Source organism: Heterodontus francisci, chromosome 5 (assembly GCF_036365525.1).
Source record: "Heterodontus francisci isolate sHetFra1 chromosome 5, sHetFra1.hap1, whole genome shotgun sequence".
Taxonomy (NCBI): Eukaryota; Metazoa; Chordata; class Chondrichthyes; order Heterodontiformes; family Heterodontidae; genus Heterodontus; species Heterodontus francisci.
The window spans coordinates 162,525,796-162,539,379 of record NC_090375.1 but is presented as its reverse complement, the minus strand read 5'-3'; positions in this window follow the sequence as shown (position 1 = coordinate 162,539,379).

Sequence of the window (13,584 nt, the reverse complement as noted above, 5' to 3'; positions counted from 1 at the left end):
GAAATAAAAGTAGATTTCAAAGGCAACCGGCAATAACATAATACCCACAGCGAGGAGCAAAATGAGTTCCTGAGTAGACAATAAAAAAAAAATGAAGGAACTGAAACCATCGCTTAGACATAGGAAATGCTGTCAGTTTTTTTTTAAAGATTGCGCAGGAGGAAAATGACTCGGAGGAAAAGAAATAAGTTAAAAGCCCATAGCACTGGTTAAAACTGTTTTGAGAAAGTAATAAGTCATTTCTCTTTTTTAGAGGAATGAAAATTGGATTTTGTTTTCATTACTTATGTGTTAATCTTGGGAACAATCATAGACTACCCCCAAGGCAGTATTTGGTTCGGTACGGGAGATAGTAACTCGACTGAGAAATTAGACACCCACTTGGTGTTCATGATTAAGAGGGCTAGCCAGTACCAGCACCCAGTTCCTGGTTATGTTTATATCTGTGCCTGCTTGTGCTCTCTGCTGCAGAGCTAAAGTTCGAGATTGCAGCATTCTTTTTCTTTTGTTGTAATCTTTTGTCATAAGAATGTTGAAGGTTTTGCTTAATTGTGAAAGCTAACTTTTTCTTTAGTTTGTTCCTTGTTTATAGTTATATTACATCATTTGAAAAGGCGCCTGAAGAAAGAACAAGACAAGTGATGTAATCTATCTCTTTATTTAAAACAGCGTGTGCTATTCTATTCTGTGTGTAGTTAATAAGTATTGGTCTGAAATAAGTTCCAATTATTAGGGTTAACTAACCTGTTAAATTGGCAAGACTGGAATTTCATTCGTGGCCACAATGCAATTCCAAGTTATTATGTTAAGGTATGAGGCTATCTTTAATTCCAGAAAATAAGGCTCACTCATACCAAATTTTTATTGGTGTGAATTGGAATTTGAAAAATAAAAGGGGTGTTTGGAAATAATTGGAGTTTAATCTAAAATGCCATCTTCCCTGATGGAGGCGTTTTCTTTTGAAGATGATAATGTTACTACTGATTTTTGTTGTTTTAATTGGGAAAAAGCTGCTTAAAATCGAGTTTGATTTGGAGTTTAGTTCTTTTTCGATTGGGTAAGTTTAAAAAAAGTTATGTAAAGTGAGGATGTTTTGCTTCGCCCCCTGAAACAAACAGAGAAATTAACCCTTTGTGCTAACAGTCGGGTTTTTTTTTCCATTTAATTTGTCGCACTACTTTTGAATTGCTGAGTGTAAATTTATATATTGGACATTATTAAATTTTAAGTTTCTAAATTGGCAGATATGTTTGAACAAATTAACCCATTGGGCTCTTGGGCAGGGCCAAGTGGATACTTTGTGTTTTTTTTAAAATAGGTGACAATGGTTTCCAGGACCACATGAGTGCTGATGTCACAGCAAGAAATTTAGCAGCTTTATTAAAGAATTTAAGAACTTATCTGCAGATATCAAATGTCACAGCATGGTGATGATTTGAACTAAGGGCTTTGCCTTTCAAAAGCTTGGCCTTAACCCATTCAGGCCCTTTGTTATCTTCCAAGGCAGAGTGTTTTAGAATGGGAAATAATGAAGCCACCTTGAAATGTTAAACCATCAATCCTGTTTCTGAGATTTTAATTGATTAAAATAAATTGACATGCTATTTCAAGCTCAAAGGGAAAATTTACCTGAAATTTAAGGGAATAGTCAAATGTTCAACAAAAAAACTGATGGTAAAGCAGTCTAGGTGGTTCCTGAGTATATATATAAAAAGCAAGTTTCTTTTGGGGAGAAATAAATTGAACATTAAATAAATTGAGCATTAACAAAACCAATAACACTGTTATTTGATTTTGGGATAATTTGAGATGCAAAAATTCCAGTATAATTTGGCAAGTTACTTTTAAGAAACTAAAATATCATCTAAGGTAAAGAACCAATTAACAAGATATGGTAATGCCTGGAATCAAATTTTTCCAGTACTTAAGTGAATGGCACTCCCCACCTACAGATCATCTCACTCAATAACATTCCCTATTCTTTATTCTTTTGCCCAAGCTTTCTGTTTTAAAAAGATATTATAAGAATATTTTATTGGACTGTAAAGTTTCTCCAGGGCTCGTGAATGAGATAGAATGGTAACTAATTGGATGTGTAAAACTGGATGAGAATAAGTGATTGAGGGTAAGAGGTAGAGCCAGGAAAAATCACACTACCCATCGAGTTCATGCTGGCTCTCTGTGGAGCAATCCAATCAGTCCCATTCCCCCATTCTATCACCGTACCCCTGCAAGTTTATTTCCCTCAAGTGCCCATCCAATTTCCTTTTGAAATCATTTGTCCTCTCCGGTTCCACCACCCATAGGCAGTGATTTCCAGGTCATTACCATTCACTGAGTAATTAAGTTCTTCTTCACCTCCTCCCCCACCACACCCCACGGCATCTGTTGCCCAAGATCTTAAATTTGTTTCCCCTAGTCCTTGTACAATCAGCTAATGGGAACAGCTTTTCTTTGTCTACCTTATCTAAACCTGTCACAATCTTATACACCTCTATCAAATATCCCCTCAATCTCCTTTGCTCCAAGGAGAACAACCCCAGCTTCTCCAACCTAACCTTGTAGCTAAAATCCCTCATCCTTGGAATCATTCTGGTAAATCTCCTGTGCACCCTCTCAAGGAGCCTCACATCTTTCCTAAAGTGTGGTGACCAGAATTGGATGCTATACTGTCGTTGTGGCCTAACCAAAGCTTTATAAAATTATTTGACAAGGTTAAAAGATGAGTTCTGAGAGTAACAATACCTTGATAAACAGTGAGTAGTAAACAGTGAGGAGAGTAGTAACAGACCTCAGGAGGGCATAAACAGACTGGTGAAATGGGCAAACAGCAGAGAACTATGAAGTGGTGCATTTTGGTAGAAAGAAGGAGGAGAGGCAATATAAACTAAATAGTACAATTTAAAGGGGATGCAGGAACAGAGAGACCTAGCAGTGTGCATACACAAGTCTTTAATGGTGACCGGACAATTTGAGGAGGCTGTTAAAAAAGGATATGGGATCAAAAATAAAAACAGAAAATGTTGGAAATACTCAGCAGATCTGGCAGCATCTGAGGAGAGAGAAGCAGAGTTAACATTTCAGGTCTGTGACCTTTTATTGGAACTAGGATATGGATCCTTGGCTTTATAAACAGAGGCATAAGTTTAAAAGCAAGGAAATTATGCAAAACCTTTATCACTGGTTAGGCCCCAGCTGGAGTATTTGTATTCAATTCTAGGTACCACAGCTTAGAAAGGATATCAAAGCCTTGGGGAGGGTGCAGAGGCGATTTAGAATTAGAATTAGAATTAGAACATTACAGCGCAGTACAGGCCCTTCGGCCCTCGATGTTGCGCCGACCATCTGACCTACACTATTCCATTTTCATCCATATGTCTATCCAATGACCACTTAAATGCCCTTAAAGTTGGCGTGTCTACTACTGTTGCAGGCAGGGCGTTCCACGCCCCTACTACTCTCTGCGTAAAGAAACTACCTCTGACATCTGTCCTATATCTTTCACCCCTCAACTTAAAGCTATGGCCCCTCGTGTTTGCCATCATCATCCGAGGAAAAAGACTCTCACTATCCACCCTATCTAACCCTCTGATTATCTTGTATGTCTCTATTAAGTCACCTCTCCTCCTCCTTCTCTCTAACGAAAACAACCCCAAGTCCCTCAGCCTTTCCTCGTAAGACCTTCCCTCCATACCAGACAACATCCTAGTAAATCTCCTCTGCACCCTTTCCAAAGCTTCCACATCCTTCCTATAATGCGGTGACCAGAACTGCACGCAATACTCAAGGTGCGGCCTCACCAGAGTTTTGTACAGCTGCATCATGACCTCGTGGCTCCGAAACTCGATCCCCCTACTAATAAAAGCTAACACACCATATGCCTTCTTAACAGCCCTATTAACCTGGGTAGCAACTTTCAGGGATTTATGTACCTGGACACCAAGATCTCTCTGCTCATCTACACTACCAAGAATCTTCCCATTAGCCCAGTACTCTGCATTGCTGTTACTCCTTCCAAAGTTGAATCACCTCACACTTCTCCGCATTAAACTCCATTTGCCATCTCTCAGCCCAGCTCTGCATCCTATCTATGTCCCTCTGTACCCTACAACACCCTTTGACACTATCCACAACTCCACCAATCTTCGTGTCATCCGCAAATTTACTAACCCACCCTTCTGCACCCTCATCCAGGTCATTTATAAAAATGACAAACAGCAGTGGCCCCAAAACAGAACCTTGCGGTACACCAGTAGTAACTAAACTCCAGGATGAACATTTGCCATCAACCACCACCCTCTGTCTTCTTTCAGCTAGCCAATTTCTGATCCAAAGCTCTAAATCACCTTCAACCCCATACTTCCGTATTTTCTGCAATAGCCTACCGTGGGGAACCTTATCAAACGCCTTACTGAAATCCATATACACCACATCCACGGCTTTACCCTCATCCACCTGTTTGGTCACCTTCTCGAAAAACTCAATAAGGTTTGTGAGGCACGACCTACCTTTCACAAAACCGTGCTGACTATCGCAAATGAACTTATTCTTTTCAAGATGATTATAAATCCTATTTACTAGAATGGTACCATAGATGCGGGTCTTCAGTTACATGAAAAGAAGCGAGAAGCTGAGGTTGTTATCCTTATAGCTGGGAATGTAAAAGGGAGATTTAACAGAGATCTTCAAAGTCATGAAGGGTTTTGATAGAGTAAATAAAGAGAAAATGTTTCCAGTGGCAGAAAACACCAATAAAAAGTAATTGGCAAAAGAACCAGGGGTGAGATGAGGAGAATTTTCTTTATGCAGCAGGTTGTTATGATCTGGAATGCATTACTTGAAAGGACAGTGGAAGCAGATTCAATGATAACTTTCAAAAGGGAATTAGATAAATACTTGAAGGGAAAAACTTGCAGAGAAAGGCATAGGGATTGGAATAGTTTTAGTTTAGTTTAGAGATACAGCACTGAAACAGGCCCTTCGGCCCACCGAGTCTGTGCCGACCATCAACCACCCATTTTATACTAATCCTACACTAATCCCATATTCCTACCACATCCCCACCTGTCCCTATATTTCCCTACCACCTACCTATACTAGTGGCAATTTATAATGGCCAATTTACCTACCAACCTGCAAGTCTTTTGGCTTGTGGGAGGAAACCGGAGCACCCGGAGAAAGCCCACGCAGACACAGGGAGAACTTGAAAACTCCACATAGGCAGTACCCAGAATTGAACCCGGGTCGCTGTGAGGCTGCGGTGCTAACCACTGCGCCACTGTGCCGCCCTTTTGGATACCTTTTTCAAAGATGGGTCAAATGGCTGCCTTCTATGTTTTATCATGCTATGATTCTCCGATATTGTCAATTTCTTACCATGTCTACAATTATTTTGTTTTGCTTAATGCTTAAACACAATTAAAAATCAGACGCCCCTGATATAGAGCAATACCTCAACCAATATATTGGTTAAGTGAAATGCATTATGGTTCTAATACAGTAAAATACAATTATCAATATTTAAAACTACTTATTTAAGACAGCATTAAAAATATCAATTATTGAGATTTGTAGAAGTTAAGAATTTATGTATATATGGTGTGAGTCTACCAAAGAGTCAATGAGACATAATGAGCTGAATGGGTTCGTTCTGTTTTGTGTCATACTATGATCTATTCCAAAATCCAACACGCCCCCACTGGGAGGCAGCACTCACTGGGAACACAACTTTAGGTGCCTGGGATATGGTTCAGAGGGGCCGGGGCATTCACAAAAACCTGAAAGGAGTGTATAGCCATGGTAAAACATAGACTGAACATGTGGGAGCAGCGATCTCTCTCCATTATGGGTAAGAACCTGGTCATCAGATGTGAGGCGCTCACGTTGTTACTGTATGTGGCGCAGGTCTGGCCCATACCCCAGTCTTGGGCCGTGGCGGTCACCCGAGCCATCTGTCGCTTGATCTGGAGATCGAAAATGGATTGTGTCCACAGGTACACAATGTTAAAACCTCTAGATAAAGGGGGGAAAACCGTAGACAATGTCGTCCTCATCCTGATGGCTACTTTTGTGTGCGGCTGCATCAAGCTGTGCGAAGAGTCCCGGTACGCTAACGCCAAGTGTCACTATGTGCTGAGGTTCTATCTGTCCCTGGTGTTACGAAGGATGGGTCTGGTCACATTGCCGTGGAACACTCCTATCAGTTGGACTGTGCCGTACCACCTATTCTTCATGGAAATGTTTGTGCTGAAAAACACCTTTAACCACCAATCCATCAGGCAGTGGTCTGCACGGAATGTCCTCAATGCACTACGGGAAAAGGAGATGATGGATCCTGTCGGATGGTTCCCCGAGCAGACTACCAAAGTTATTTGGCAGAATGCCTCATCACCAGAACTTTCAAACAAGCACCAAGATGTAACTTGGCTGGTGGTAAGAAGGGCCCTTCCCGTTAGATCCTTCCCGAACACCCGGAATCTCACTTCCTCCGCACGCTGCCCTCGAGGTGGCTGTGGTGGGGAAGAGACTGTTCCCCACCCCCTTCTGGAATGTGCTTTTACAAAGCAGGTATGGAAAGAGATGCAGTGGCTTTTGTCGAGGTTCATCCTGAGCAGCTCCGTAACACAGGACTCTGTGCTCTACAGTCTGTTTGCAGGGATGCATACCGAGATAAACATCAACTTGCTGCTGGAGGACCATCAACTCAATTCAATCATGGCTGATCTGTACCTCAACTCCTTTTACCTGCCTGTGCTCCATATTGCTTTATGCTGTACTGGTGTGACAGGGTTGGGGCCAACCATGACTCATGGCCCTCCTGTCTTGGGCACTATGGCATTGGAAGGATGAATGAGAATGGACAGAGACTGCTTGATTTGTGTACCTATCATAACCTCTGCATCACCAACTCGTTCTTTCACACTAAACCCTGTCGCCAAGATCACGTCGTTGGCACCAGCTGGACCTCACAGTCACAAGGCGAGCCTCTTTTCCACAGTGCGGACTGCGACACCGACCACTCCCTGGTGTGCAGCAAGGCTAGACTCAAACCAAAGAAGCTGCATCACTCCAAGCAGAAGGGCCACCCGCGCATCAACACCAGCAGAATTTCTTATCCACAGCTGTTACATACGTTTCTAAATTCACTTGAAAAAGCCCTTCAAAACACGCCTACAGGGGATGCAGAGGCCAAGTGGGCCCACATCAGAGACGCCATCCATGACTCAGCTATGACCACCTATGGCAAACGTGTGAACCAGAATGCAGACTGATTTCAATCTCACTTTGAAAAGCTGGAACCTGTCATAGCCGCTAAGCGCATTGCACTGCTGAACTACAAGAAAGCCCCCAGCGAGTTAGCATCTGTAGCACTTAAAGCAGCCAGAAGCGCTGCACAAACAACAGCCAGGTGCTGCGCAAATGACTACTGGCAACACCTATGCAGTCACATTCAGCTGGCCTCCGATACCGGAAACATCTGAGGAATGTATGATGGCATTAAGAGAGCTTTTGGGACAACCATCAAGAAGATCGCCCCCCCTCAAATCTAAATCAGGGGACAAAATCACTGACCAACGCAAGCAAATGGACCGCTGGGTGGAGCACTACCTAGAACTGTACTCCAGGGAAAATGTTGTCACTGAGACCGCCCTCAATGCAGCCCAGTCTCTGCCACTAATGGATGAGCTGGATGTACAGCCAACAAAATTGGAACTCAGTGATGCCATTGATTCTCTAGCCAGCGGAAAAGCCCCTGGGGAGGACGGCATTACCCCTGAAATAATCAAGAGTGCCAAGCCTGCTATACTTTCAGCACTCTACGAACTGCTTTGCCTGTGCTGGGACGAGGGAGCAGTACCACAGGACATGCACGATGCCAATATCATCACCCTCTATAAGAACAAGGGTGACCGCGGTGACTGCAACAACTACCGTGGAATCTCCCTGCTCAGCATAGTGCGGAAGGTCTTCGCTCGAGTTGATTTAAACAGGCTCCAGAAGCTGGCTGAGTGTGTCTACCTTGAGGCACAGTGTGGCTTTCGAGCAGAGAGATCCACCATTGACATGCTGTTCTCCCTTCGCCAGCCATAGGAGAAATGCCGTAAACAACAGATGCCCCTCTACATTGCTTTCATTGATTTCACCAAAGCCTTTGACCTCGTCAGCAGACGTGGTCTCTTCAGACTACTAGAAAAGATCGGATGTCCACCAAAGCTACTAAGTATCATCACCTCATTCCATGACAATATGAAAGGCACAATTCAGCATAGCGATGCCTCATCAGACCCCTTTCCTATCCTGAGTGGCGTGAAACAGGGCTGTGTTCTCGCACCTACACTGTTTGGGATCTTCTTCTCCCTGCTGCTCTCACATGCATTCAAGTCTTCAGAAGAAGGAATTTTCCTCCACACAAGATCAGGTGGCAGGTTGTTCAACCTTGCCCATCTAAGAGCAAAGTACGGAAAGTCCTCATCAGGGAACTCCTCTTTGCTGGTGCCGCTGCTTTAACATCTCACACTGAAGAGTGTCGACAGAGACTCATTGACAGGATTGCGGCTGCCTGCAACGAATTTGGCCTAACCATCAGCCTCAAGAAAACGAACATCATGGGACAGGACGTCAGAAATGCTCCATCCATCAATATCGGCGACCACGCTCTGGAAGTGGTTCAAGAGTTCACCTAGCTAGGCTCAACTATCACCAGTAACCTGTCTGTAGATGCAGAAATCAACAAGTGCATGGGAAAGGCTTCCACTGCTATGTCCAGACTGGCTAAGAGAGTGTGGGAAAATGGCGCACTGACACGGAATACAAAAGTCAAAGTGTATCAAGCCTGTGTCCTCAGTACCTTGCTCTACGGCAGCGAGGCCTGGACAACGTATGTCAGCCAAGAGCGATGTCTCAATTCATTCCATCTTCGCTGCCTCCGGAGAATCCTTGGCATCAGGTGGCAGGACCGTATCTCCAACACAGAAGTCCTCGAGGCGGCCAACATCCCCAGTATATACACCCTACTGAGCCAGCGACGCTTGAGATGGCTTGGCCATGTGAGCCGCATGGAAGATGGCAGGATCCCCAAGGACACATTGTAGAGCGAGCTCATCACTGGTATCAGACCCACCAGCCGTCCATGTCTCCGTTTTAAAGACGTCTGCAAACGCGACATGAAGTCCTGTGACATTGATCACAAGTCGTGGGAGTCAGTTGCCAGTGATCGCCAGAGCTGGCGGACAGCCATAAAGGCGGGACTAAAGTGTGGCAAGTTGAAGAGACTTAGCAGTTGGCAGGAAAAAAGTCAGAAGCGCAAGGGGAGAGCCAACTGTGTAACAGCCCCGACAACCAATTTTATCTGCAGCACCTGTGGAAGAGTCTGTCGCTCTCGACTTGGCCTTTATAGCCACTCCAGGCACTGCTTCACAAACCACTGACCACCTCCAGGCACTTACCCATTGTCTCTCGAGACAAGGAGGCCAAAGAAAGAAGAAGAAAGGTGAGACTAAGCTGTGTTCCCCCATTGTGATAGCTTTCCCCAAGTTTTTTTAGCTTTTCCTTTCAAATCAGAAACATAATATCTGTCTGCTCATGAACCCTCCTCACGAGCTCAGTTGGGATAGTCATCGAAAGAGCTTTTGAAAAAGGAAATAAAGCTAAGAATGCTGAGGTTGATTATTGGGCTTTTGCATGCAAAGTAGCCTTAAATAATTTCCATTGTTCAGCACTCTGCTCTCTACAATCAGACAATACAAATGAACAATTGAAGTACATCTTTACAGTGCATGAGGATTAAGGCTAATCTAATCGTTTGGTGCATTAAAATGCAAGGTAAATTTTTCAATCAACCCGCTAATCGCAAATTGTCAGTATAATATTTGATCAGCCTGCTATTGTTATGAAGTAATTCTCTTTTACTGTGATTTCTTGCAAACTTGTCAGTATTCCTTTTATGTATAGTATAGGCTTTGACAGCTGAGTAGCAGCAGTTTTTTATTTCACAACAGATACTGCCTCCTTTTTGCTTCTATTGCTAAATTGGCATCAACCTGTGTAGATCAATGAAGTCATGTACAAAGGCAATTGCAGAGAGGCCATTAAAAAGGCTAAGTTTCTCTGGCTAAACACATAGCTGCAAGGAAAGGAAGTGGCTCATTTATATGGTATCTTTCATAGTGTACTGTGGAGTTATTTTCTAGACAGTATCTTCAGTCATGTTGCGCTTTCCTGCATTGTCTTTGATTGACTATGATAAGTTAAATGTTTTGCAGGATATCATCAAAGGACAGTAAAATGTCAGGTTGAAGTTACATTGACTTGAAATTGTAAGAGGCAATTGTAATGCCATTACTAGTGAGCAATATTATCCCACAAGGCACAAAATAATGAATTGTCACACTTGTAGTTTTCGAGCACACAGGAAATCTTGAGAAATCAGTCTCTAACACCTCCAAGTGCCATTATATGTACTATGCAATGTATTAAAAGACAAATATTTAATTACAGATTCAGGTAACTTCATAATTACATGCAAAATGTGCCTGTTTTATTTAGAAATACAGCACTGAAACAGGCCCTTTGGCCCACCGAGTCTGTGCCGACCAACAACCACCCATTTATACTAATCCTACATTAATCCCATATTCCCTACCACTCTCCTACCTACACTAGGGGCAATTTACAATGGCCAATTTACCTATCAACCTTCAAGTCTTTGGCTGTGGGAGGAAACCGGAGCACCCGGCGAAAACCCACACAGTCACAAAGAGAACTTGCAAACTCCGCACAGGCAGTACCCAGAATCAAACCCGGGTCGCTGGAGTTGTGAGGCTGCGGTGCTAACCACTGCCATGAACTTCCAATTAGTTACTTTCCTACTATTTAGTGTGCATATGTATCATGATTCTTCATTCACTGTAGTATCTGTCCTGTCATCGGATTGAATAACATGCATATAAATTTGAACAAAAGGCAAGGTACTGCAAATAAAAAAGGAAAAAACTGCAGATGCTGGAAGTCTGAAACAAAAACAGAAAATGCTGGAGATGCTCAGCAAATTGGGCTGCATCTGTGGACAGAATAGTCAAGGTGATAATTTGAGTATGGAGCCTTCAGCAGAACTGGAAGATGTTCAGATAGTATATTTAAAAAGGAATATTGCAAGGGGAAATGGAAGGAATAAAACAAAACATACATGAAAAGAAATAGAATGGCTTGTAAAGTGCTTAGGAGCAGAACAGAAGAAGGTTAAATGGTAGAAGTGATATTTGCATATAAGACAATAAGAGGCACAAACATAGACTCAGTGAAACTTACTGCACAGAAAGAGGCCATTCAGCCCATCTTGCTATGCTGGCTCATTGTAATGAGAGAAATCAAAGAAATAAAAACCATACAAATGTGTGAAAATAAATTTGTTGTGACATCAGAACAAGTTGTTGGCTAAATAATGTATCCAGTGGAACCCATTGCATTTCTCTGTCTGTTTATGCTACAGCTCCTAACTGTGATAATTTTACTTATTTTTAAATAACTAATAATGAAGAACTTATTTTTTTTATTCTTTCATTGGCTATGCCAGCATTTATTGCCCATCCCTAATTGCCCTTGAGAAGGTGGTGGTGAGCTGTCTTCTTGATTCGCTGCAGTCCATGTGGGATAGGTACACCCACAGTGCTGTTAGGAAGGGAGTTCCAGGATTTTGACACAGCGACAGTGAAGGAACGGCGATATAGTTCCAAGTCAGGATGGTATGTGACTTGGAGAAGAACTTGCAGGGTTTTTTTTCATGTTTGTACTTGCTGCTGTTCAACCTTCAGTCCGTTAACTCCCTATTTGCACTAATGCTTTGTCTTTCAACACACCATTAACATATTGTTTGCCTTTGTTCCATGACCTTTTGGTCAGCTATGTGGCCTTGTCCAATCTACACCTTCTCCTTTGTTATCTCTTGCCCCACCCCGCCTCACTTGCTTATAACCTTTGACATATTTAATATTTGTCAGTTCCGAAGAAGGGTCACTGACCCGAAACGTTAACTCTGCTTCTCTTTCCACAGATGCTGCCAGACCTGCTGGATGTTTTTGCAAATGGAAATCTGTTTCCAGTGGCATTCCATAGGGCTCAGTGTTGGGTCCCTCGCTGTTAGTGGTCGATATTAATGATTTGGACTTAAATATGTGAGGCATGATTGGGAAATTTGCTGATGACACAAAAAGTAGTTGATAGTGGATCCGATAGCCATAGACTCCAGAAAGCTATCAATGGTTTGGTTGGGTGGGCGGAAAGGTGGCAAATGGAATTCAATCCAGAGAAGTGTGAGGTAATGCATTTGGGGAGGGCAAATAAAGTGAGGGAATACACAATAAACAGGAGGATATTGAGAGGGGTAGAAGAAGTGAGAGACCTTGGAGTGCATGTCCACAAGTCTCTGAATGTAGCAGGACAGGTAGATAGAGTGGTGAAGAAGGCATATGGAATGTTTTCCTTTATTGGTCAAGGTGTAGAATACAAAAGCAGGGATGTAATGCTGAAACTGTATAAAATGCTGGTTAGGCCACAGCTGGAGTATTGTGTACAGTTCTGATCACCACATTACAGAAAGGACATAATTGCTCTGGAGAGAGTACAGAGGAGATTTACAAGAATGTTGCCAGGGCTCGAAAGTTGCAGCTATGGGGAAAGATTGGATAGGCTAGTGTTGTTTTCCCTAGAACAGAGGAGACTGAGGGGTGACTTAATTGAGGTGTACAAAATGATGTGGGGCTTAGATAGAGTAGACAGGAAGTACCTGTTTCCCCTAGTGGAGAGGTCAATTACCAGGGGGCACAGATTTAAGGTGATTGGTAGAAGGTTTAGAGGGGACATGAGGAAAACTTTTTCACCCAGAGGGTGGTGGTTGTCTGGAATTCACTGCCAGGAACGGTGGTGGAGGAAGAAACCTCAATTCTCTTAAAAGGTTTCTGGACATGCATCTAAAGTGCTTAACCTGCAAAGCGGTTAGCACTGCAGCCTCACAGCTCCAGGGACCCGGGTTCGATTCTGGGTACTGCCTGTGTGGAGTTTGCAAGTTCTCCCTGTGTCTGCGTGAGTTTCCTCCGGGTGCTCCGGTTTCCTCCCACATGCCAAAGACTTGCAGGTTGATAGGTTAATTGGCCATTATAAATTGCCCCTAGTATAGGTAGGTGGTAGGGGAATATATAGGGACAGGTGGGGATGTGGTAGGAATATGGGATTAGTGTAGGATTAGTATAAATGGGTGGTTGATGGTCGGCACAGACTCGGTGGGCCGAAGGGCCTGTTTCAGTGCTGTATCTCTAAACTAAACTAAACTAAACTATGGACCAGGTGCTGGAAGGTGGGATTAGATAGTGGCTAGTTTGTTCAGCCGGCACAAACACTGAATGGCCTCCTTCTGTGCCGTAATTTTCCTATGGTTCTAAATGTGGACTCATTAAGGAAAGCCAGCATGGAGTTGTTGCAGGCGAATCATGTTTAACTAACTTTCTTGAGGTTTTTGATGAGCTAACAGAAAGGGTCGATGAGGGTAGTGCCGTTGTTGTGGTGTACATAGACTTTCAAAAGGCATTTGAT